The sequence below is a fragment of the Cervus elaphus genome, chromosome 13, assembly GCF_910594005.1.
Source record: "Cervus elaphus chromosome 13, mCerEla1.1, whole genome shotgun sequence".
Classification (NCBI taxonomy): Eukaryota; Metazoa; Chordata; class Mammalia; order Artiodactyla; family Cervidae; genus Cervus; species Cervus elaphus.
In genome coordinates, this window is record NC_057827.1 from 37,245,015 (window position 1) to 37,272,692 (window position 27,678).

Consider the following 27,678-nt stretch of genomic DNA (forward strand, 5'->3'; position numbering starts at 1 on the left):
GAGAAAGTAGACACTATATGTTGGTAAATGCTAACTGTCTGTATTCACATAGAGACACAATGTAATCTCTGAGCACAATATACAGAGAAAGGAGGGGAAAAGGCTAGAATTCTATGCACTATCACACAGAGGCCTAGGACCCTCCAGCTTCCAGCAGAGCTAAAGGAGCAGAAGGTTTTTCTTTTTTCCCACAGAGCATGGTGGTGTTGATTCTATAGCCTTTGTTGTGACAGGAAGGGATAAAAATGAATTTGGATTAGAAAGGAGTAGAAATTCCTTTTCCATTGAATTCTGCTCAAGGTATTCACAAATAAGTTGTGAACCTTGGTATAAAGGGGAAAAGAGATCTTAAAAACAGGGTGACTGAGCACAGGAAAAGAAAAAAGAAAAAGACTGCAACTTGCTCCCAGGGACTGGAGAAAATGAAAAAAGGAAGGTTGGAATCCATCCATGTTCCATTAGTCATCTTCTCCTTCATCTTCCTCTTCCTAATCTTCTGCACTTTCATCCTAATCTCCTTCATTAATATCTTCCAATCCTTCCTCCTCTTCATTGTCACCATCATCTTCTTCTCCTTCCCCTTCCTCATCATCCATGTCAGGAAACAAGTAGCACTGTAATGGACTTGGCCAAATACCATCTCTGATGACCTCTCCTAATCCATCTGCACCTGCATCAGAATGATCAATAAACCAGGTGAAGAAGCTCCCTGGTTCCTCATGCTGTCTCTTCCTGCTGGCTTTATTCTGCATTTGACTTGATCAAATGAAATCCTTTCTGGATTTCCATTTGATTTCAGTGGACTTTGAAGATAGATCACTACTCTCACGTAGATGAAAGTTTTTGGAGACAACTTTATTTTCAAAGTAAGTGAAAATAATTTTCTAGTGTCATCAAGATAAAAATCTGTTCTGTAACCTGACTTAATATCTTCAAATTCCGTCACTTCAGTGCTTGTCAAATAAGGCAGCGCCTCTTCATCCTCCTTCCCAAGCAGTGCAGACGCTTGCGGATGGTTAACAAATGTTGTTACCCCCAAATTTGGGATTTTGGCAATCAATTCCAACTTCTTCTGAAAAAATGATTGGCGGAATTTGTTATGTTTCTGTTCTACTTTCAAAATCTCCTCACTGGCTTGTTCATTAAGTCTATTTCATTTTGTTCTCCATCAATATGTCCAGTTGCTTCTTGCTGTTCTTGTTCTTCCTTCAGCAAGTTCGGAGGAGACGTTTTGTCTGGCCTGGAGGCAGGAGTCAGTTTTGGTTTCTTTGGTTTCTTTGTGTGGGATGGAAGTGGAGACTGGTGTTTGGGGGTCGTGCTGGGAAAAAAAACAAGAATCAATCCAGGGGAAGAGGTCCATAACATGAACTCTGAGAACTAAGGCTGCCCCAGCAAACAGAGGTTTGAATACCTAAAAATCTTAAGAAACTACTTTTCATAAGTCTAGAACAAACACATTTGAAAATGTAGCATAAATAGACAACTTCCTAGGAAAATATTATTTGCCAAAATTTACCCTAATAAACATTAAAAATTTAAATAAACTAAATAATTACTCTTCAAGAATTCACAAGGCCCAGAAGAATTCATAGGAGAACACATCAACTCTTCAAAGCTACTTAAGAAGTTCCAGAGTATAGAAAGAGACATTCCCACATTATTTTTATTTTTTAAAATTTCCCCCCACATTATTTTTAAATAGCCACATGCAATTTAAAGAAATCAAGAGGGAGAAGTAATCTTTGATATTTATTCAAATATTCACCATTTCTGATACTCTTCACTATTTCCTGAAGATTCAACTTCCCATTTAGTTCCAGGCAAGAAAAGGAGAAATAAGTAAAAAGGGGAGAAGTGGTGATACTTAAAACCAGAAAGCAAAGCTTTTCCAGATATCTTTGGCAGAGTTTGCTTAAGTCTCAATGGCTGGAAAACTCTGCTCTCATTTTTAGCTGGCATATGGCTTTTCTAAACAAATTCAGAGTTCTGATGGTAAAGAAGACACGGAAAATGCTTGTTGGGTAGAAAGAAAGCAGTAACTCCAACAGCCCACCCTTTTGGCTATCCATCCTCCCATAAACAGAACATATTCCCTCCCTAATGAAGACAGTTCTGAGGTCTCATTCAGATACTTCATCCATCTCAAAAGTCAGAATATCTAGTTCATTGGCAGTTTCTCCACTTAGCCCTGGTGTGAATCCTCATACCAAGCCCAGTAACCTATGAACTAAAAGCCAAGTTATCGTCCCCTGATTCCATATGTAATAATGGAGAAGGGAAGGGAAGAGTGGGGAACTTATCAAAGCTATTGAGACTATTAGATCTATGGCAAATACCAAATTCTGCTAGACAGGAAAAGCCTCGTTTGATAGTAATTTCCTTACTCAGACAACCTATTCCCTGGGAAGAACTTTATCGATTGTGCTTCATAGTCCAAGTTTCATCTTTTTTAAAAATAGACATCTTATTTTTAAAAAGTATTTGTTTATTTGGCTGCAGTGGATCTTAGTGGCAGCACTCAAGACCTTTGGTCTTTGCTATGGCACACGGGACCCCTAGTTGCAGCATGCAAACTCTTAGCTGCAGTATGTGGAATCTAGATCCCTGACCACAGATTGAACCCAGGCTCCCTGCACTGGGAGTGCCGAGTCTTAGCCACTGGACTGCCAGGGAATTCCCTCCATCTTCTTTAGAGTGACTTCTCATGCGTTACCCTCTTGAACCATATTTGGAGCAAACTTTGTGGAGGATGCCCTGTCTGTTGTGTGTGTTCGGGGACCTTGGGTTGAATAACGATAAATTCTTGCTGGTCAGATCCTTAAATTTTCATTTTTGGTGATATGATTCCCTTAAAAATGTTGTAAGCTTCCAGTCTATTTACCTCTTCTTCAATCCTTTGTGTGAGTAACCACAGCTGAAGCTCCTGTGAGGTCACAGTCCATGGACCTAAACATCTTCCTCTATTATCTTTTGGCGTCTGTGTTCTGCTTATTCTTCTGGCCTTCAACTTAATGCTCACTGTCGCTAGACAATTGGAAACAAAGGGCTCTAGCTGAAGAGAATGCTTTGCAGACACCCCACCCCACCCCCCCGGTTCTTCTCTTGAGTGGTGATTCTTTCTTTTTTTTAAGTTGATTTTATTGGAGTATAGTTGCTTTTTAATGTTGTGTTAATTTCCGCTGTACAGCAAAGTGAATCAGTTATATGTATGGATATACCCTCTCTTTTTTAGATTTCCTTCCCATTTAGGTCATCACAGATCATTAAGGAGAGTTCCCTGTGCTATATAGGTTCTCATTAGTCATCTATTTTATACATACTCATGTGTATAAGTCAATCCCAGTCTCCAAATTTATCCCATCCCCTCCTTCCCCCTTGATATCCATAAATTTGTTCCTTACATCTATGCTTTGCAACTAAGTTCTTCTGTACCATTTTTCTAGATTCAACATATAAGTGATATTATACAATGTTTGTTTTTCTCTTTCTGACCTCATTCTGTATGGCAATCACTAGATCTATCCACCTCTTTGGAAATGGCACTATTTCATTCCTTTTTAGTCCTGAGTAATATTCCATTGTATATATGTACCACATCTTCTTTATCCATTCCTCTGTTGATGGACATCTAGATTTTTTTAAAAAAAATTTATTGGAGTATAGTTGCTTTACAATGTGTTCGTTTCTGCTGTAAAGTGAAACAGTTATACATGTATACATGTCCACTCTTTCATGGATTTTCTTCTCATTTAGGTCACCACAGAGCATTGAGTAGAGCTCCCTATGCTATTCAGTAGGTTCTCATTGGTTATCTATTTTAAGCAAGTGTGTGTTAGTCGATCAGTCTGATTCTTTGCGATCCCATGGACTGTAGCCTGCCAAGCTCCTCTGCCCGTGAAATTCTCCAGGCAAGAATAGTGGAGTGGATTTCCATTCCCTTCTCCGGGGGATCTTACCGACCCAGGGATCGAACCCAGGTCTACTGCATTGCAGGCAGATTCTTTACCATCTGAGCCACCAGGGAAGCCCATTTTATGCATGGTACTATATATATGTCAATCCCAATCTCCTGTGGAGCAGTGATTTTTAAAAGAAGGTGCTTAGGAAAGGCCCAGGACACCAGTCTCATCTTCTAAGCTATTGCTTGGAGGCCACCTTCCTATTTGGAGAACAGATGCAATGATCTTTTTCAGCCTTGCAAATCTCCAAGTTATAGAATCATCAAATTATCCCAATAGGATCAGATTATCCCAAATTATGGGATCTCAAAGGAGATGGCAGGCCCTAAGCAGAGTCTTCCTTAGTGAAGTGGTACTTCCTTCCTTTTTTTCTTCAACCTGGATAAAACTAGCTCATTGGTCTCCTTCAAGACTTTGTTGAAAATGGAATGAAGTCACCAGCATGTGCCAACATTCTGAATCATTCCAGCTGTTTTCCCTAACACAACAGAATAGGTTGGCGTGTGGGGTATCTCCCATAGAAGAGCAAATTGACCGTGTGTTCCACCACTGCACAACAAAGTCATTGGAATTCCACTCTGCAATGCATGTACCCTCCCAGCCCAAAAGCCCATCTCTACCACTCAACAAAGTTCATGTTTCGGATTATGTCACTTGCAGTATCCCACTTCAGGGTACTGAATTCTCTGAGTGATAGAACTGTATTTGGCTGCATTTAGAAACCCAACAAAGTGGCCAAATCCGTATGAGGTTTACTTTTCTCCTGTTACAAGGAGTCTGAGACAGGCCGTCTGGGAACTGATGCAGCTGCTCAAGGAGTCAGGCTCCTTCTCTTCTTTCCTGCCATCCTAAAAGTGAACACGTTAGTTGCTCAGTTGCATCAGACTCAGACCTCATGGACTGTAGCCTGCCAGACCCCTCTGTTCATGGAATTCTCCAGTCAAGAATACCAGAGTGTCTAGAGTTTCCCTTCTCCAGGGGATCTTCCCAATCCAGGGCTTGAACCTAGGTCTCCTGCATTGCAGGCAAATTCTTTACCATCTGAGTCACCAGGAAATCCTGCCATCCTTAGTGTCTGTCTTTCGGTTGCATGATCACAAGTTGGTTGTCTCTATTCTGGATATTGTGTCTGCTTGGAAGACAGGAAAAAGGGGGTTGGGAAAGGCAGAATGCATGTGCCAGTTGAATCTGCCCTCTTTAAAAAAAATTCAGGAAATCAATCACTTTTCCAGAAGCACTACCCAGGGACTTTCAGTAGTATCTTCTTGGCTATAGCCACCCTTAGCACCAGGGGAGTAAGGGAGATAAATATTTTTAAACTATGACTAAAAAGAGGGTTCTATTAGTAAAGAAGAAGAGGATATTACATACTGGACAGTAATTAGGTCTGCCAGACCAATATGAACTGTTTAATACAAGAAAACAGATGTCATGGCTCAAGGATCTGAAAAGTCCAGAGGCTGCACTTGCTTGATTCAGTGGCTTAAGAAATCACAAGGAATCCAGTTGCTTTCTGCTCTCCACCTTGCCTACCTCCATGTCAAAATAACCTGAGGCTGACTCCCCTCATGGTCCTCAGACAACTTGCAAGGTTACAAGCTTTCTCATTCTTGTCCAGTGGGAAATAGAGAGTATCAGGATCCCAGCATTTGCAGCTGACATGCTCAGTCCATCGCTGGGCTCAGAGGATGGAATGCACTGATTGGTTTGGCCCAGGTGGTGAGCTTAAAGCAAAGTCTAGGATGGAACCATTCCAGGAACTCCAAGGATCAGATTCTCCATGGAAAGTATGGTCTGTTGAAAAGGGGCCAGGGACCTCTGGAGACGGAGCTGGGGAAATGGACGATACAGAGACGACCAACAAATGTCCTCAGAATATCCAGAGAAGAGAAGGAGTCAATCGGAAAGGGAATTAATCACCACAAGAAAGACTGAAAAAAGGAAAGTCTCTAAAGGGACATGGTCAGTATTCATCCAAGCATTGGCTGGGGACAGGGAGGTCTAGTCCAAAGTCATATCCTGTCCAGTCCCAGTGTCACATGCATTTTTACTATGAGGGTCTTGGAAGCATGCTCCTGCTATTCTTGGCGCCCCCCTCCCCCAATTTTGGTGCTCTGCTTCCAGCTTACCACACAGCCTTCTGATTATACTTGACTTCCCAAGCCGTTTTCTTATAGGGAGTGAATGTCTTAATCAGAGACTGGAATGCTTGGTAATTCTGGTTCATGGTGTGAATTAGTACATCAGCATTCTGATTTTCACATGAATTTCTGACTCACTGTGTCAGCAAAATCTCTTTTCTGAGACTGTGTCTGAGAACAAGACCCTGAAGTCCTGGTGTTCCTAGGATACCAGACGACTCATTGTGAGTCTACTAGCGACCAGCCAGTGGCTTTTCCTTGAAGATCCCCACATTATCATGTGTCTAACTCACTGTCTACTTCCTGGGTACTGATTTGAGGTTTTCTAGAGTTAAATGTCTTATGCTAGAATCCCACTGTATCATTCCTGATGTGGATAAGGCTGGGCTTGAGCTGATACAAAGTTCTTTTTCATCTTTAGGACCTCTTTCTGTGAAGACTCATTACCTGCATAGCTACTCTTCTAATTCTACAATAAAAGAGTCTGAAGTACAAACTTGAATCTTATATGAACAGATATTTCACACGAAATTTGAATTGAAAATATACTCCTGCTCATAAGTCATATTTCAGTTCAGTTCAGTCGCTCAGTCGTGTCTGACTCTTTGCAACCCCATGGATCGCAGCACGCCAGGCCTCCCTGTCCATTACCAACTCCCGGAGTCCACTCAAACCCATGTCCATAGAGTCATAAGGGATGTGTAAACTAAAATCAAAATGAGATATTACTACATATCCGTTAGAAAGGCTAAAATGAAAAAGACTTGGCCACACCCAGTGTTGGCAAGGATGTGAAGAAAGTAGGACACATACATTTCTGCTGGAAATGTGAAGTCAAGTGGGCCTTGGGAAGCATTACTACGAACAAAGCTAGTGGAGATGATGGAATTCCAGCTGAGCAATTTAAAATCCTAAAAGATGATGCTGTTAAAAGTGCAGTATTCAGTTGTTGTCATTGCTGAGTCTCTCAGTCATGTCCAATTCTGAGGCCCCATAGACTGTAGCCCACCAGGCTCCTCTGTCCATGGGATTTCCCAGTCAAGAATACTGAAGGCGGTTGCTGTTTCCTTCTTCAGGAGATATTCCTGACCCAGGAATCGAACCTTCATCTCCTGCAAGTTTCCTGTATTGCAGGAGGATTCTTTAATGCTGAGCCACGAGGGATTCCCACTGCACTCAATATGTCAACAAATTTGGAAAACACAGCAGTGGCCACAGGACTGGAAGAGGTGAGTTTTCACTCCAATCCCAGAAAAGTGCAAGGTCAGAGAATTTTCAAACTACCGTATTATTGTGCTCATTTCTCATGCTAGCAAGGTAATGCTTAAAATCCTTCCAGCTAGGCTTCAGCAGTATGTGAATCGAGAACTTCCAGATGTACAAGCTGGATTTGGAAAAGGCAGAGGAACCAGAGACAAATTGCCAGCATCCACTGGATCATAGAAAAAGCAAGAGAATTCCAGAAAAATATCTACTTCTGCTTCATTGATTTTTCTAAAAACTTTGACTGTGTATATCACAACAAACTGTGGAAAATTCTTAAAAAGATAGGAATACCAGAGCACCTTACCTTATCTCTTGAGAAACCTGTATGCAGGTCAATAAGTAACAGTTAGAATTGGACATGGAACAATGGACTGGTTGAAAACTGGGAAAGGAGTGTGTCAAGGCTGTATGTTGTCACCTTGCTTATTTAACTTCATGGCAAATAGAAGGGAAAAAAGTGGAAACAATGACAGATTTTATTTTCTTGGGCTCCAAAATCACTGTGGACAGTGGCTGCAGCCACAAAATTAAAAGACATTTGCTCCTTGGAAGAAAAGCTATGACAAACCCAGGCAATGTATTCAAAAGTAGAGACATCACCTTGCTGACAAAGGTCCACATAGTCAAAGCTATGGTTTTTTTAGTAGTCATGTACAGATGTTAGAGTTGGACCCTTAAAAAGGGCAAGTGAAAGTTGCTTAGTCATGTCCAACTCTTTGTGACCCCATGGACTATATAGTCCATGGACTTCTCCAGGCCAGAATACTGGAGTGGGTAACTGTTCCCTTCTCCAGGGCATCTTTCCAACTCAGGGATCAAACCCAGGTCTCCCACATTGCAGGTAGACTTTTCACCAACTGAGCTATCAGGGAAGCCCAAAAAAGAGTAAGTGCCAAAGAACTAATGCTTTCGAATTGTGGTGCTGGAGAAGACTCTTGAGAGTCCCTTGGACAGCAAGAAGGTCAAACCAGTCAATCCTAAAAGAAATCAACCCTGAACATTCATTGGAAGGACTGATCCTGAAGTTGAAGTTCCAATACTTGACTGAGGCAAGGAGCTGACTCACTGGAAAAGACCCTGATGCTGGGAAAGACTGAGGGAGGGAAGAGAAATGGCCAACAGAGGATGAGATGGTTGGATGACATCACCAACTCAATGGATATAAGTTTGAGCAAATTTCGGGAGATGGTGAAGGACAGGGAAGCCTGGTGTGCTGCAGCCCATGGGGTTGCAAAGAGTCAGACATGACATAGTGACTGAACAACAACAACTTGGGAAGTCTGTTTGGCAATATGTATTAAGTGGAACATACATTTATCCAATACCTTGACAATTCTACTCCTAACTATGTGTGGAACAGAAATGCATACATATGCTCACCAAAAGACATAGGTAAAAATACTCATTTCAGCACTATTCCTAATAGGTCTACCTGGGAAATAATCCAAGTGTGCATTGACGTAGCGACTTAACAATATCACTGATAGTAGAATTTATAAAGACATTGTGTTATATCCAAACCATTGTTGACTTAAAAAGTGTTCATAACCTAAAAGTTGAGAGCAATGTTTATCCCGTGGAAATTTTTAGGACTTCAAGCCTGGAAGACAGCATCTCAAGTGACCCTGAGTCAACTGCTCTGAGCAGGTAGGGGGAGGAGCCGTGTTATAGAGAAATTTTGCAACAAACGGCAGGTAGGATGAACATCAAAAGATTATTGCTAATTAAAGAAAACCAGATAACCAAAGTTAAGGGATTTAGTGCTTTTGGGGCATACCTGGTGCCTGGAGAATCCCATGGACAGAGGAGCCTGGTGGGCTGCAGTCCATGGGGTCGCTGAGTCGGACACGATTGAGCGACTTCACTTTCACTTTTCACTTTCATGCATTGGAGAAGGAAATGGCAACCCACTCCAGTATTCTTGCCTGGAGAATCCCAGGGATGGGGGAGCCTGGTGGGCTGCCGTCTATGGGGTTGCACAGTGTCAGACACAACTGAGCGACTGAGCGCGCGCACACACACACACACAAACACACATATGGGAAGATGTAAGAGTCTGGCTCACTGAGACTACCCCTTTCACATGCATCTCAGCCATCTGGGACCAGTATCCTGTTTTCACATCCTGAGCTTCCTTTCCTCAGGGCTTATTGTAGGGAGTGGGTAACAGTCTGATGAATGCTAGATGGCAGATATTCTCCTTCCTGAGTTCCCTCAGGGCTCACTGGCTCACGTTGGAGGGCTGCAATCACTGATGACTGTGACATCCGTTTACTGATATGGCAGGAAATATTCCATATCTCATCACATCATACTATAAAGCAATGAAAATCAAGGAACTCCTATTGCTATTCACAACAACCAGGACTACTCTCATTACTATAATGTTAAATGAAAGAAGCCAGACGCAAAAGATTATATTTGGTACGGTTCCATTTAGAAGATGATCAAGAACAGGCACAAGCTAATTTATGGTTAGATGTCAAGGTAATGGTTACCTTTGGAGGACAAGGTGGGTAAAGAGTGGGAAGGGGTTTGCAAGCTGCTTCTAAATGCTGCTAACATGTTCCTTTTTGCTTTGGGTAGTGATTACATAGATGTGTTCACTCTGTAAACAATTCATCTGGTTATACAATGATACTTTGTATACTTTTCTTGGCTGGGCTGTGACATATCTATAGGGCCTCTGATCAACAGCTGGCCTCTGCTAAGGCAGTTTAGGAGACTCAGCTGGGCTACGTGGCCTTGAGCAGGCTAGCCCGGGCCTGTTCTCCCGGTAATGGCTGTGGGGCAAAAGGGCAGTGTTCAAGTCCACGTCAAGCCTCTGCTGTCATCATATCTGCTAACATTCCATTGTCCAAAGCAAGTCACATGGTGGACACTGGAATCAAGGGGTAGGCAGGTCACTCCATTCACGGTGGGCGGGTCCTGCAAAGTCATATGGTAAATGGGCCTGTTTCAAGGGAGGGTGATGAATTGGGCCATCAACACAAGTCTACCACTTAGTGGGAGAAAGAAAAAGAAGTTAATGACAATACAGTGAAACACATACAATAACTGAGAGAAATACAGGGTCCTTTAAGGACACAGAATGAGGCACATTTTACATTTTATCTGACATTAAAATCATTCACGGAAAAAATTTATGCATGGACATTTCCCCTTCCAGACTATGAACTTTTCTATATGCTTCATTTTCACATCTTCCAGCTCTTGGCATAGTGCCTTGCATAAAACAGCACTTCAATGTTTGCGAAATAAGTGCTCAGTCATAAAGGTAGTAATTTCCTCTTTGTCCATTTTTATTTCAGGCTCTAGGAGAAGAATGAGACCTGCATATGTAGCAAGACACATTTTTACATTTCATAGCCATTTTAGTGAACTCATAAACTCCATTCATAGAATAGGCTCCTGTCAAGCGAAGGGTTGGAGGAGTTCCAGCACAGAGATGGGTGGAATCATTCAAATTTTGATGTGTTCCCTTTTGTTTTGCTGGTGGTGGGGTGTCTTCTATATATTTTTAGAACTTGAAGTAAAATATACGTAACATGACATTTACCATTTTACCCATTTAAGTGTACAGTTCAGTGGCGTTAGGTACACTCAAACTATCGTGCAACTGTGACCACCATCTGTCTCTGGAACTTTTTTTATCTTCCCAAACTGAAATTCTGCACCTATTAAACAACAACTCCCCATTCTCCCTGCTCCTCAGCTCCTGAAAATCAGCACTTTACCTTCTGCCTCTATGAATTGGACTGCTCCAGCTGCCCCCTATAAGTGGGCTCATACAGTCCTTTCGTGGCTGGCTTATTTCACTTATAATGTCCTCAGGGTTGTAGCATGTCCACATGTTGCAGCATGTGTCAGAATTTCCTCCCTTTTTAAGGCTGAATGATATCCCATTGTATTTATATACCAAATTTTGTTTATTCATTCATCTGCTGATGGACACATGGGTTGCTTCTACCTTTTGGCTATTGTGAAGTAATGTACAAAGCAAATTCCACCCAAGGATGGAATTTTGGACAGAGGAGCCTGGCGGGCTACAGTCCATAGGATTGGACACGACTGAAGTGACTTAGCACATGGAATTCTGGGGTGGAAAATGCCTCTTCACTCAATTTGAAAGTGAGTGGAATCACAGCCACATTAGGGCAGTATGGCTAAAACTCACGGCCTAATTAACTTTCACCAGAGGTCACTTTAAAAATAGAGATTCTGATAATGCTAATAAAAATAGGGATTTCTGATAAGAAAATAAGAATTACATTTCTGAAGGTGATAAAATTGGCTGAGAATTTAAGAATAGGATGAGACATTAAACCAAGCCTCATTATTAGCCCCAGGAATGATATCCAGAGCATGGCAGGCACCATGATTTCGAAACTAGTCTTGTGGGTGGAAGGTCACAGGTAGACTGACGCAGGCCATTTCTAAGGTTGGCTGCTTCAGCCTGGATATCACATTCCCTCAACCAAACAACCGCTTCCCTGCCTGGCTAACCTCTAATTAATTCCTTGACAGCCAGTCCAACACCTCTTCCTCAGGAAAGTTTTGCTTGACCTAGGCCCTCACCTTGAAGCCTGGGTCGGGCTTCTCTCCCTGCTCCTCCCTCAGTTCAGTGACTGCCTGGCGCCCCTCCATGGAGGAATGAGGACTGGCTGGCCTCTACCCCAGCTGCTCAAGACTCAGTCAACTCTCATAGGATGGGTGTGTTGACTTAAAAAAGTATATATCCACAAACTAAAAGTTGAGAGCCGTGTTTAATTTGGTGGGAATTTTTAGGACTTCAAGCCTGGTAGACAGCATCTCAAGTGACCCTGAGATAACTGCTCTGAGGAAGGAGAGAAGCCAGAGCATAGAGAAGTTTGGCAACAAGTGGCAGGCAGTCTGAACATCAAAAGGTTATTGTTAATTAAAGAAAACCAGATAACCCAAGTTAAGGAATTTAGCGCCTTTTTATGTATGGGAAGATGCTAGAGTTTGGGCTCATTGAAATCTTTCCTTTCATGTGTATCTGAGCTATCCTGCACCAGTACCCTGTGTTTTTCACATCCTGAATTCCCTTGGGACTCACCATAGGAAGTGGCTGCCATCTGACAGCTGCCAGATCTCACGTATTCTCCTTCCAGAGTGCCCTTAGGGCTCAGGAGCTCACAATGGAGCTCTGCGGTCGCTGATGACTGTGACAATGTTGTGTACTAATATGGCAGGAAATACTCGATTTCTTAGATGAGTGACTCCTCCATTGAAACTGCCACAAGTACCCAAGCCAGGTGGTCAGTGGAGCCAGGCCATGGGCACTGGGTGCAGGAGTGGAAGCCGCAAGGACAACCGCCCTTGCTGGGAGCACCCTCTCCTGTCACACTATCACGCCCCAGCTGTTCCTGCAGCAAAGCAGGCCAAGTGGAAGGGCCTCGCAGAGCAGAGAAAAGCTCAGCGTCCAACCAAAGAAGCCGTGTGAACATCAGAAGGGGGAAGACTGACCTGAAGGCTGGGCTGCCCGGAGGCCTGCAGGGCGTGCTGCAGGGCTTGGCTGAAGAGATCGTTGGTGATGGGCGTCCCTGACTGGACGCTGGAGGACATTGGGGAGGTCCCTGAGGAGTGGCCCTAGAGACAGACCACGGTCAGTGCCACCCTCAGAGCCACCCCAGTCTCCCAGCACACACCCACTGCTGTCACATCACCCCAGGCTGCCCAGGGTGCCTCACCACTGCCTCCCAGCAGGGGCCAGCATGAGACAGCCACACAGGGCTACCTAAACGCTCTCTGTGTGGGCACAAAGGGTTCTGTACTCTTTTGCTCCGGGGAGATGGAATGGGACCCCTGACCAAGCCTAGGACCCACACTGGGAGAGAAGAAATGGCCCTGCCGACTGGAGTGACCATCACCAGGAATGCTTAAGCCTGTGTGTATGCTTGGCCACTTTCAGGAATAAATAAGGAACCATTATGCGACAAGAGGTTCTTCCAACTGCTGAGAAGAGTCAGTCAGGCCTGGGATGAGCCCCAGACTTCTGAGCCTAAAGGCAGGTGAAGGGAGGTCACCTGAGCTGCAGTGGGAAACCCACTGGGGTTCCAGGTAGAGCTCAGATCAAAGCAGATGGAGCACAAGGATCAGCAAAGGTAAACCCACTCTACCACTGGGCCCTTCTCCCTGGGGGCCCGGCCTGGACCTTCCCACCCCTTCTCTCCATACCTGGGTACCAGGAGTCGGCGTGTGAGAGCTGCTCTCCGGAGTGCTGGCCAGGGCCAAGGCGGTGGCCAGCTCGCTCTGGGTGATGGGCCGGGGCCCGGCAGCTCCACTGTACCCCAGGGAAGCTGGGCGAGAGCTGGGGGTGCTGCTTGAGGGCGTGGACCTGGCACTCTGGACAAGGGAGGTGCCCACATCAGGGCGGCAGCCCCGAGTGGTTCTCAGAAGAACCCCATCCCTGCTCCAGGAACAGTTCTTGGGGAGACTCCCCAGGCTGCCAGGTTCTCAGCAATAGGGTGACACACCTGGGCCCCCACAGGGCCTCTGACCACCTCTTGCTGGGCGTGCCAGGTCCCGGGGAGGGTGCCTCCCAGCACCATCTCCCCCAAGTGGCAGGCAGCCCGGTCACTTACTGGGTGAAAGTCGTCCTCATCATCAGAGAGCCCATCAAACAGGAAGCCACCTGGAGGAGGGAGGACAGATTTCAGGAGGAGGAACAGGAAGGCACAGGCGCTGCTCCAGCATCTCGGCGCTAGTTACTCCAAATTCATGTTCTCATCTCTCCCCTGGAAAATTACAGGACAGATGCTCTCCCTGACTCAAACCCAGAGTTCCCAAGGAACACCCTCTGCCAGCACTATACATAGCTGCGAGTAAAGCAAAGCCCTGGGCCACTGCCCACTCCCCGGGGCCCGCGTCCCCCTGTCCTGGGGCTCACCTGGCATGTCCCGGTAGGAGCTGGAGGGCATGCCCCGGGAAGAGGAATTGCAGCCCCCACCCCCCTCCCCCTGCTACTCTCTGACTAGGGCTGCTGGCAGTCTTTGATCTTTACAGATCTTTCTGGCATGGCAGCGCATACACTCACTCACCCAACCCACACGCTCCCTGTAGGGACAGCCGTGGACCCACAGAGCCATGTGCATGCACTTCCTGCGGTGCCATACTCCTCAGGCATCCAGGTGGCATCTTATCCTTCCCAGTTCCTGTGCTGGCTCCCTACGGCTCCAGTCAGTAGAGTTGTGAGGTCTGCTCCTTGGGAAGCCTTCGGAGGTGCTGGCTTTCCAGAGCAGCAGCAGCATGCCAGGATGCAGGGGAGCAAGTCTTCGAGTGATGGGCATCAGAGCAGAGGTCGTGCTACCCACAGCCAGGGCGGGAAGTTGGCCAGCAGACAGACTAAGCCAGGGCAGGACCGCAGGCAGATCCCAGCAAGAGGAGGCAGAATCAAATGCCTGACCCCACCCAGTCCCTCACGGCCTTCTGGCTGGCCTCCAGCCTACAGGAGTAAGCGGTGCCAGCAGCCAGGGGCGACTTGCCACTTACTCTCCCCTCAGAGAGGAGTGGTGGGGAGGGTGAGGGTAGGCGGAGGGTGGATGATGTGTGGGGAGCACTCAAAGCCCCACCATTGCTTTGTTGTGAGAACACTAGGAATTTTCAACTTGGGCTGTTTCTCCCCCTTTATCATTTTTCCTCCCATTCCCGGGCAGCAGTCTTCTGGGCTGCCCTGCCACACACAAACACCCTCCTCCCCAGATGGTCTATGCTTAGAGAATTTAAACTCATTTCTATGTGAGTGGGAGGGGATAAAATTAAGAAGACACTTTATTATCATGTTGAGGTAGTTTCCTTTTATTGTTTTTTGCTGAACATTTTTATCTTGAAAGGGTGTCGAATTTTGTCAATGTTTTTTCTACATTGAGATGTGCATGTGATTTTTTTCCCCCTTCATTTTGTTGATGTGGTATATTACATTGATCACTTTTTGTGTGTTGAACCATTTTTGCAATCCAGGAATAAATCTCACTGGGTCATGGTGTGTCATGGTGCATCTTTTTGATACGATACTGAATTCTGTTAGTATTTTGTGATTTTTGTATTAATGTTTATAAGGGATATTAGACTGTAGTTTTCTTGTAGTGGCTTTGTCTGGCTTTGATGTCAGGGTAATGTCCTTGTAAAATTAGTTAGAAAGTGCTCCCTCTTTTTTAGGTTTTTGGAAAAGTTTGAGAAGAATTAATATTATTTATTTAAATATTTGGTAGAATTCACCAGTGAAGTCATCAAGTCCAGGAATTTTCTTTGTTGGTAGTTTTTTGTTTTCATTGTCTTTTTTTCCCCCAAAGTTTCCCAGCATCATGTAGTTAATAAATTTTTGATTACTGATTCAATCTCCTTACTAGTTATAGATCTATTCATATATTCTATTCATGGTTTAGTCTTTGTAGATTTTGTGTTTTTAGCAGTTTGTGCATTTTATTTAGCTTATCCAATTTGTTAGCATAGAACTGTCATAGAACTCTCCTATAGTCCTTTTTATTTCCATAGAATTGGGTACTGTTTCCATTTTCACTTCTGATTTTAGTAATTTGAATCTTCTCTCTTTTCTTCTTAGTCTAGTTAAGTTTGTCAATTTTGTTGCTCTTTTCAAAGAACCAACTTTTGGTTTCATTGATTTTTTCTACTGTTTTTCTCTTCTCTACTTCACTTATCTCTGCTCTAATGTTTATCATTTCCTTCCTCCTCCTAGCTTTGGTTTAGTTTTCTCTTTTTGTTTTAGTTCCTTAAGTGGTAAAGTAGGTTGTTGATTTGAGACCTTTGTTTTGTTTTCTTTGCTTCAGTTCTATTGAGGTATAATTGACATACACACAGCAGATTTACTCTCTTAACAACTTTCATATATAACATACAGCAGTGTTGACTGTATTTATCATGCTGTACATCACATCCCTAATATTTATTTATCTTATAACTGGAAATTTGTACCTTTTGACTCCCTTTATTCAATTCTCCCTCTCACTTCCCCCCACCTCTGGTAATCATAAATATGATCCCTTTTCCCATGAACTTGTTTGTTTTTGAAGTATAAACAACCTACAACACTATCTTAGTTCCTGTTACACAACATAGTGATTTGATATTTCTCTACATCTCAAAATGTTCATCACGTAAGTCTAGTTACAACAGGTCACTATACAAAGATATGTAGTTACTGACTGTATTCCCCACACTGCACATTTCGTGTTCAAGACTCATTTATTTTGGAACTGGAAGTTTGTACCTCTTAATCTCCTTCATCTATTTCTTTTCTCCTCCTACCTCTCTCCCCCGTGGAAACCACCTCTTTAATCTCTATATCTGTTTTGTTTTGTTCTGTCTGCATCTCACTTGTTTTGTTGTTTAGGTTCTACACATACGAGAAATCATACAGTATTATCTTTCTCTGACTTATTGTTCTTAGCATAACACCCTCTAGGTCCAGTCATGTTGTCACGAGTGGCAAGATTTCGTTCTTTTCTTATGGCTGAATAATATTCATTCTGTGTGTGTGTGTGTGTGATTGTACACAACACATCTTCTTTATCCATTCATCTATTGATGGGAATTTATCTTGTATCCATATCTTGGCCATTGTAAGTAACGCTGCAATGAACTTACGGGTGTATATATCTATTCTAATTAGAGTTTTTGTTTTCTTCAGATAAATACCCAGGAATAGAATTGCTGGATCATTTGGTAGTTCTATTTTTCATTTTTTTTGAGGAATCTCCATACTGTTTTCCATAGTGGCTGTACCAATTTACATTCCCAACAGTGTGCAAGGTTCCCTTTCCTCTCTACCCTCATTGACAATTGCTGTCATTTTGGATAATGATAGCCATTCCGACAGGCACAAGATAATATCTCATTGTAGCTTTGATTTACATTTCCCTGATTAGTGATGTTGAGCTCCTTTCATTGCCTGTTGGCCACCTGTATGTTCTTGTTTTTTAATGTAAGTATTTACAGTTATAAATTCCCATCATCACCACTTTCACAGTGTCCTAGAAGTTTTGGTGTGTTGCTTTCATTTTCAATAATCTCTAAATATTTTCTAATTTCCTTTGTGATTTCTTCTTTGATCCATTGGTTATTTAAAAGTGTGTTGTTTAGTATCCACAGTTTTGTATACTTTCCAGTTTTTTTTATGTTAGTGATTTCTGATTTTATCTTGTGGTAAGAGAAGATGCTTTGTATGATGTGTCTCAAAATCTATTGAGACTTAATTTGTGGCCTAATATACAGATTTTGGGCTGCAAAGTCACTGCAGATGGTGACTGCGGCCATGAAATTAAAAGACACTTGCTCCTTGGAAGGAAAGTTATGACCAACCTAGACAGCATATTAAAAGCAGAGACATTACTTTGCCAACAAATGTCCATATAGTCAAAGCTATGGTTTTTCCAGTAGTCATGTATGGATGTGGGAGTTAAAGAAAGCTGAGCACTAACGAATTGATGCTTTTCAACTGTGGTGTTGGAGAAGACTCTTGAGAGTCCCTTGGACTGCAAGGAAATCCAGTCAGTCAGTCCTGAATATTCATTGGGAGGACTGATGCTGAAGCTGAAACTCCACTACTTTGGCCACCTGATGTGAAGAACTGACTCATTTGAAAGACCCTGATGCTGGGAAAGATTGAAGGCAGGAGGAGAAGGGGTTGACAGAGGATGAGATGGTTAGATGGCATTACCAACTCAATGGACATGAGTTTGAGTAAGCTCTGGGAGTTGGTGATGGACAGGGAAGCTTGGCGTGCTGCGGTCCATGGGGTCGCAAAGACCCGGACATGACTGAGTGACTGAACTGAACTGGTATAGAAAATGGAACAGAAAATGTTCCATGTGCCCTTGAGAAAAATGCTTTTGCTGTTGTTGGGTGGAGTGTTCTGTATGTCTGTTAGATATAACTGGTTTATTGTGTTGTTTAAATTCTCTGTTTCCTTATTTATCTTCTGTCTGGTTGTTTCATGTGTATTTATGTATATATATATTTGAAACTACAAATTAAAAGAGCATAACACATGGACTTCCCTGGTGGTCCAGTGGTTAAGAATCCACCTGCCAGTGCAGGGGACACAGGTTCGATCCCTGGTCTAGGAATATTCCACTTGCTGTGGGGCAACTAAGCCCATGTGCCACAACTACTGAAGCCTGCATGCCCTGCAACCTGTGCTTTGCAACAAGAGAAGCCACTACAAGAAGAAGCCCGCATAACACAACTAAGGAGTAGCCCCCACTTGATGCAACTAGAGAAAGCCTCTGTTCAGCAATGAAGACCCAGTGCAGCCAAAAATAAACAAATTAATTAATTAAAGAAAAAGGAGCATACCACATGTTTGAGACTATTGTCCTAAAACAATCAACACCAAGATGTAGTCTGGTAAATTTACTGGTTAAAAAAAAAGAAAAAAAATAGGTAACTAGGCGAAAAAAAAAAAGAAAGATGGCTGGGTATAAGCAGTCCTCCAGCATCACAGGCCCCCAGCCAGGCCATCCCTAGGGCTTGGATCCTGTGGAAACCAATCAGACCTGACCCCTCTGGTGGCCCCCACCCTCCCAGCACAATACCAGCAACCGACTGTCTGGGATAAGTGTGACCTTCCGTGGAGGGGGTTTTCCTAAAGCGGGGCTGCCTGGTGGAGCATCATTCTTCCTCATCAGTGCTGAGTGCCGTCACCCTCTGGTCCTCAGCGTCCCCACATCCTCACTGCCCGTGAGAGAGGGCTGCTCAGGGGAGGGAGGAGAGGTAGCCAGAATGGGGGGCAGTGTCATTATCGGTGGAGGGAGCAACAAGGGATGGGCCCCACAGTCTGGTCTGGACAAGGACAGCCTTCCAAGCTGACCCACTGGCCCGACAGGCCTTGAATGCTAACCTCAAGGAGCCCTTTGAGAGCAGGCATCAGGGCGGGCTCCGAGAATGGCAGGAATGCAGTATCCAGCAGGGAGTGCCTGCAGCAGGCAGCCAGGGAGGCCCGGGCACGGGCACGGGCACGGGGCAGGAGCCAGGCCACCCTCCGACTGGAGGCCCAACCACAGCCATCAGGAGCCTCCTCCCATAGTCGGGCCCCACCCTGGATCACCAGACCCACCTCACACCCTCGCCAGAGGGAGAAGAGGGAAGGCCTGCGCAGGGCCCAGGAGTTAGCCCTCAGGCTGGCCATCCTGTGGGAGCCCATAGGTCAAGGAGAAGGGAAGGGAACAGTGGCTGAGCTGAGGGGGCCCGGAGGCCAGAGAGACCGTGCCGCTGGCGCAGGTTTCTGGAGCTCAGCACCCTGCTCCAGCCCAGAACCACAGCCCAGACTTCCGTGAGAGTGTCCTCATCTTCAAAAACCGTCCGTCCCCTTCTCTCGGCTTCCCTGGGTCATCTCCTGCTCTCTACCCTACATTCCCTTGCTGGCCAAGGGAAAAGTCACTGACTTGGTAACTGGAAGGATCAGCCACCCACCATCCTTCCAGTAGGACTCTGACCTCCAGGGGCTTTCAGCAATCAAAGCCTACAACTCGAAGGGAGGACTGTGGAACTCTGTGTCAGATCAGTGGACGGAAACCTTTCCCCTGGAGGAGGTGAGGGGCAAAGGAACAAATGTTTCATCGTTGCCTCTGGCAGAATGGCAGGGAGGAGGGCCCGGGGAGCCGCTCCTTGTATCCAGAAGCCCAGTTTATGGGGTGGCATGGGCCCATGCTAAGGAAGGGTTGTGCTTGCTGTTGGGGTGCTGGCGGCACTCGGCAGGGCAGGGCTCCAGACAGCTGCCACAGCGTTGGTGTGCTGGGGCAGGTGGCGGCCCCTGAGGCGGTTCTCGGGGTCGTGGGAGGTGTGCCTCTCTTTATCAGCCATGGGAACAGAGAGTGGTGTGCTGGGCCACTGGGCAGGGTCCTTCCGCCCGCCAAGGTCAGCTATGGGTGGGAGGGGAGCATACCTCACGTGCAGAGGGAAGTAGCAAGTATAGAATGAAAGGGCATATGCAAATATAAATGTAAACTTTTCTTTTAGTTATATCGGTGATTGTAGTATTCATATTCTTATGCTGGAGACTGTTGTGTATGCAATGTGGGGTAGGGTGAGTAATTATGGAATACTCCTTATGTTCTTGAGAACTAGGATTCTCAGTGTGAAAAAGAAAAGAAACATGTAATATAAAAAGGTTACATAAACCCCTGTAGTCTTGAATTTGAAGTAGCAGTATAAATTATCTCTATTTCTATCTTTTAAGTATAGCTCTAGATATAAATAGAGATATAGCATAGATCTAGCTCTCTCCTCTAAAGCAGCTTAGAAAGAATGACCAATCCAGTAGAAATGAGCATCCCAAGTGCCAGGTTGTGGTCTTGAAATTCAATTTACCACTAAACACCATGTGAACTTTCTGAAGAAATGCCTCATTGTTTGGTGCAGGAAATGTAAAGATGAGGCTGGAACTCTTGCCATGCCAGATGGTAAGGCAGTGATCAGAACCTTTTAGGTTAAACGTTAAAATGACTCAGGCACAAGCTGAAGAGACTCCACTGTGATGATGGTACTGATCTTAGGTGGCCTTGGCCTGCAACTGCTTGAAGCGGAGCTTGGGTCCCCACCTGGAGATTGAGGACAGATTGCAGCCATCAGAGCACCAAATCCTAATCACTAGACCAGTGGTCAGTGACAAGGGCCTTGGCCTTTCAGCTATGCAGAAAATAATTGCCACAAAGACAGAAAGTAGTGAAACAAGTAAAGTATTTATTAGGAGGTAAAATAGAGTACAGTAAATGTAGAGAGACACACAGGGAGACTCGGAGAGAGAGAGAGAAAGAGAGAGAGAGGGAGGCTGACTTGTGTCAGTATGGCAGTTTGAATTACTTTTATGAGGCATTGCTTCCTCCCATGTGTACACACGCATCTCTCCAAGATGGATTCTACTGCAAAGGCCTGTGGATAGAGCATCTCTTGACATCACTCCCCTTTGACCTCCAAGGAGCCTTTCTGTGCATGTGTGGTCATGGAGGTCTTCTGACTTTGAGAATGAGAAATATTTGATTTGGGCAGGGCCCAGCCTCCTCCCTTAATTGTCTTGCTATGCTCATTTGACTTCCCTGCTGGCTCAGATGGTAAAATGCCTACCCGCAATGCAGGAGACCTGGGTTCAATCCCTGGGTCAGGAAGATCCCCTGGAGAAGGAAATGGCAACCCACTCCAATACTCTTGCCTGGAAAATCCCATGGATGCAAGAGCCTGGTAGGCTACAGTCCATGGGGTCGCAAAGAGTCAGACATGACTGAGCGACTTCACTTTCACATGCTCATTTGAAAAGACCCTGATACTGGGAAAGACTGAAGGCGGGAGGAGAAGAGGATGACAGAGGATGAGATGGTTGGTTGGTATCACCGACTCAATGGACATGAGTGAGTCAACTCTGGGAGCTGGTGATGGAAAGGGAGGCCTGGCGTGCTGCAGTTCATGGGGTTGCAAAGTGTCGGACAGGACTGAGCGACTGAACTGAACTGATGCTCATCTTGGAGTTTCAGTCCAAAGGGAATAAATCTCAAATAGCTTTACTTTGGCCCACGGGGAGAGGTGGGTCGTCCATCTACTTCCTGCCTCAGTACAACAGATTTCAATATGAGCAAATGCAGGTAAATATATTGTAGAAAATGGGAGCCATTTTGGAGAAGGTAAAATTATAGAGGGGAAAATTAGGAAAGACTATGTAGTGTGAGTTGGAATTTGAAGTATTGGTAATAGAACACATATAACAAACTGTTGTTGTTCAGTTACTTCAGTTCCGTTCAGTCGCTCAGTCGTGTCCGACCCTTTGCGACCCCATGGATAGCAGCACACCAGGCCTCCCTGTCCATCACCAGCTCCCGGAGTTTACTCAAACTCATGTCCATTGAGTTGGTGATGCCATCTAATCCTGTTATCCCCTTTTCCTCCCACGTTCAATCTCTCCCAGCATCAGGGTCTTTCCCAGTGAGTCAGTTCTTCGCATCAGGTGGCCAAAGTATTGGAGCTTCAGCTTCAACATCAGTCCTTCCAATGAATATTCAGGACTGATCTCCTTGCTGTCCAAGGGACTCTCAAGAGTCTTCTCCAACACCATAGGTCAAAAGAATCAATACTTCAGCGCTCAGCTTTCTTTATAGTCCAACTCACATCCATACATGACTAATGGAAAAAACATAGCCTTGACTATATGGACCTTTGTTGACAAAGTGATGTCTCTGCTTTTTAATATGCTGTCTAGGTTGGTCATAACTTTTCTTCCAAGGAGCAAGTGTCTTTTAATTTCATGGCTGCAGTCACCATCTGCAGTGATTTTGGAGCCCCAAAAAATAAAGTCTGCCACTGTTTCCATTGTTTTCCCACCTATTTGCCATGAGGTGATGGGACCAGATGCCATGATTTTAGTTTTCTGAAGGTTGAGCTTTAAGCCAACTTTTTCACTCTCCTCTTTCACTTTCATCAAGAGGCTCTTTAGTTCTTCACTTTCTGCCATAAGGGTGGTGTTATCTGCATATCTGAGGTTATTGATATTTCTCTCGGCAATCTTGATTCCAGCTTGTGCTTCATCCAGCCCAGGCTTTCTCATGATGTACTCTGCATATAAGTTAAATAAGCAGGGTCACAATATACAGCCTTGACATACTCCTTTCCGGATTTGGAACCAGTCTGTTGTTCCATGTCCAGTTCTAACTGTTGCTTCCTGACCTGCATACAGATTTCTCAGGAGGCAGGTCAGCTTCAGTCACTAAGTTGTGTCTAACTCTTTGCAACCCCATGGACTGTAGCACACCAGGTTCCTCTGTCCTCCACTATCTCCCGGAGTTTGCTCAAACTCATGTCTATTGAGTCGGTGATGATATCTAACCAACTCATCCTCTGCAGCCCCCTTCTCATTTTGCATTTACTCTCTCTCAGCATCAGGGTCTTTTCCAATGTGTTGGCTCTTTGCATCAGGCGGTCAAAGTATTAGAGCTTCAACTTCAGCATTAGTCCTTCAGATGAATATTCAGGGTTGATTTCTTTTAGGATTGATTGGTTTGATTGCCTTGCTGTCCAAGGGACTCTCAAGAGTCTTCTCCAGCACGACAGTTTGAAAACATCAATTCTTTGGTGCTCAGCCTTCTTTATGGTCCAACTCTCACAACGTTATGTAACTACTGGAAAAACCATAGCTTTGACTAGATGGACCTTTATTGGCAAAGTGATGTCTCTGCTTTTTAAATTTGCTATCTAGGTTTGTTATAGCCTTCCATCCAAGAAGCAAGGGTCTTCTAATTTCATGGCTACAGTCACCATATGCAGAGAGGGTAATGGGGCATCGTATCAACAACTTGGTTTCAAATGACTTAGGGGTGGAGGTGGGAGAATAATACATAGGGTGAGAAAGAATGATAAGGTAGTAAAAATGTTAACAATTTGGGGCTTTGGGTGGTTAGAGGGAATTATTTTGTACTATTATTGCAACTTTATTGTAAACTTGAAATTACTGTAAAATAAAAGTAAAAATGTCACATTTGCAAAGACAATCTAAGCACATGGGGAAATATTCACGTTACATGAATTATGCAGTTTACTAACATGTGCAGTATAACCTAAATTTTGTTGAATAAAAATTTAATTCAATAAAATTATATAGTTTTAGAAGGATTAAAAAAGTTAATTGTTATCTGTTAGTGATAGAGCCATGTTAAAGCAAATTAAATTTGGAGGACTTAAGCTACTAGATGCCAGGACCTACTGTAAAGCTACACAAAGTGGCACAAAAATACATCAGTGGGACAGAATAGAGTCAGAAATTGACCAATACATAACAGTCACCTTATTTATGACCAAGCTGCCAGGGAAATTCAGTGGGGACACAATTTAAAAAAAAACATAGTGATCAACTGATACCCAAGGAAAATAAGAACCTTGATTCCTATCTCACTTGATACATAAAAGGTAATATGAAATTAATCATAGGCCTAAATGTGAAAGATAAAACTTACAGAAGAAAACATAGGAAAATATCTTCATAATTAGGGCAAAGAGTTTTTAAATAGGACACAAAAGACTCTATCAAAATAAACTTTTATAAATTAGACTTATAAGAAATTCTTTAAAAGTACCATTAAGAAGGACTTCCCTGGTTCAGTGCTTAAGACTCCACGCTTTCACTGCAGCGGGCACAGGTTCGATCCCTGGTTGGGGAACTAAGATCCCGCGTGCCATGCAGTGTGGCCAAAAAAACCTCCCCCCCAAAAAACATTTTAAGCATGCTAACTTTTAATTATTTTTTTCACAACTTTAGCTTTTATATTTTTTATTCATACAGGTCTGGTTTTTGTTGCTTTCTGTAAAAGAATGAATTTGATTACAATTTTAAACTGTAGACCTCATGTGACATGTTGTCTGCTTTTCCCTCTTATTAAAAAAGCAGACTTCAGCTAGTCAACTTCACTCACACAAAATTCACTGACTACACACTTCCTCCTGCCACTGAATCTTTAATTTCTTAATAGATTGCCCCAGCTTAACTGTATGTTGAAATGCTGATCTCAGGAACAATCTTGGACGTTTCTGGGAAAGTTTGGCCACAAAGTTACACAAAGAACAGTGCTAGGGTTTCAGATTCTCAGGGAAGACTATTCCTTCATACATCAGCTCCCCTTTCACTGCCCTGCCTTCCGAGCCAAGCAGAGAACTTTTCTTGTCCTCTTAGTGCTGATGCATCATTTTGAGTTTTTTGTTTTTTTGTACTCTGCCCTTTTACTTAGGATGCAGCTCTTTCAACGTTTTCAACTTTATGTAGTGGTATATGGTATCAGTTTTAATTGCTCAGAGGCCCAGTCTAGTGTTTTGGTGTTAAAACAAAAATCTCCAAGCAAGGCTTCCAGGACCACTTACCTCTCTGTAAAGGTGATCATCAGCTTCCAAAGCTCACTGCCTTTTTCCAGTTACCCCTTCATTTCTGGTATCAGAAGATTCCCCACAACTATGTGATTTTTTTTTTTTTAAATTGGAGGATAATTGCTTTACAATGTTGTGCTGGTTTCTGCCGTCTAACAATGGGAATCAGCCATAAGTATATATATATGTTCCCTCCCTTTTGAACCTCCCTCCCACCCCCACCCCCAATCCCATCCCTCTAGACATCACAGAGAGCTAGGCTCCCTGTGTGTGATTTTTAATAAATGTATTATTTTATACATTTTTGTTTGTAGCAGGAGTACTTGCAGATGATTTTCATTTGCTATCTTGCCATTCCTAGAAACTGCCATATTAACTTTATAAAGTTACTTTCAAAATGCAAATGTACACTCTTATAATTTGCTTTCCAATAGCTAATGATTGGCCAAATAGTCTCTTGAAGGATTAATGAAAAACTTTTCACTACTTTCTCAGGGAAAGCTAATGAGGGTATTGTCTCCAAATATGGACAGACTGACTGAAGGACTGGGCCTGGACACTTTCTTTTTCACCAAGTATGGTCATCCTTCTTTGTCTTCTGTCCAGACCTCTGATTCTATCTGGAATCTGACCCTGCTTCTGACCACAGCACCTACGTGGTAAACTGGTTCCCAAAGAACCTGCTTGGTCCTGGGTTACTTCTTCATTCATTTACTCATTTAATAATCTATCATTACAAAACTCAGAGAAGCTTACCTCCTTTCCTGGGAGCAACAAGCCATAGCAAGACAACCACATTTGGTAGATGACTTATTTACTCAATACCTATTTATTGCTCATCTACTACGTGCCAGGTCCCGGTCAACCGCTGAAGATAAAGTGCAGGGTAAGATAGTCATTGCTTATTCTCTTATGGAGCGGATAATGAAATCGTCAAAACAAAAACCTCATGAGCACCTAGTCTATTTAGATCCACTGTGAGGAAAACAAGATGACAGGGTCTTCATTTCACATGCTACTAAGGTTATGCTTAAAATCCTCCAAGCTGGGATTCAACAGTACGTGAACTGAGAACTTCCAGACGTACAAGCTGGCAGAGGAACCAGAGATCAAATTGCCAACATTTGTTGGATCATGGAGAAAGCAATGGAGTTCCAGAAAAAAAAAACATCTACTTCTGCTTCGTTGACTAAAGCCTTTTACTGTGTGGATCACAACAAACTGGAAACTTCTTAAAGAGATAGGAATACCAGACCATCTTACCTGTCTCCTGACTGGTTCAAAATTGGGAAAGGAGTATGTACATGGTTGTATACTGTCACCCTGCTTATTTAACTCATATGCAGAGTACATCGTGTGAAATGCCAGACTGGATGAATCACAAGCTGGAATCAAGATTGCCAAGAGAAATATCAATAATCTCAAATATGCAGATGATACCACTATAATGGCAGAAAGTGAAGAGGAACTAAAGAGCCTCTTGATGAGGATGAAAGAGGACAGTGAAAAAGCTGACTTGAAACACAACACTCAAAAAACTAAGCTCATGGCATCTGATCCCATCAGTTCAGTTCACTCAGTCATGTCGGACTCTTTGTGACCCCAGGCTTCCCTGATCCCATCACTTCATGGCAAATAGAAGGGGAAAAAAGTGGAAGCAGCAACAGATTTCATTTTCTTGGGCTCAAAATTACTGCACATGATGACTGAAGCCATGAAATTAAAAGAGGCTTGCTTCTTGGAAGGAAAGCTATGACAAACCTAGACATCATATTAAAAAGCAGAGATATCACTTTGCTGACAAAAGTCCATATAGTCAAAGCTATGGTTTTTCCAGTAGTCACATACAGATGTGAGCATTGGACCATAAAGAAGGCTGAACACTAAAGAACTGATGCTTTCAAATTGTGGTGTTAGAGACGACTCTTGAGTGTCCCCTGGACAGCAAGATCAAACCAGTCTATCCTAAAGGAGATCAACCTGAATATTCATTGGAAGGACTCATGCTGAAGCTCCAATACTTTGGCCACCTGATGAGAAGAGCTGACTCACTGGAAAAGGCCCTGATGCTGGGAAAGATTGAAGGCCAAAGAAGGGGGTGGCAGAGGATGAGATGGTTAGATAGCATCACTGACTCAATGGACATGAATTTGAGCAAACTCTGAGATAGTGGAGGACAGAGGAGCCTGGTGTGCTGCAGTCTATGGGGTGGCAAAGAGTGGGATACAACTTAGCAACTGCACAACAGCAACAATGAGGAACCTAGGCTTTAGGAAGATGGGGTAACATTCGTGAAAATCTCCTATATTAGAAGAGTTCAGTTCAGTTCAGTTGTTCAGTCGTGTCCAACTCTTTGAGGACACGCCAACTCTTTTGGACTGTAGCACACCAAGCTTCCCTGTTCATCACCAACTCCCGGAGCTCGCTCAAACTCAAGT

General features: G+C 43.8%; 1 pseudogene; it reads right to left on the minus strand.

The window, feature by feature from the left end:
• Positions 1–488: 488 nt before the first annotated feature.
• LOC122706402 lies at positions 489–14,323 on the minus strand (annotated as a pseudogene).
• Between the last annotated feature and the right edge of the window lie 13,355 nt (positions 14,324–27,678).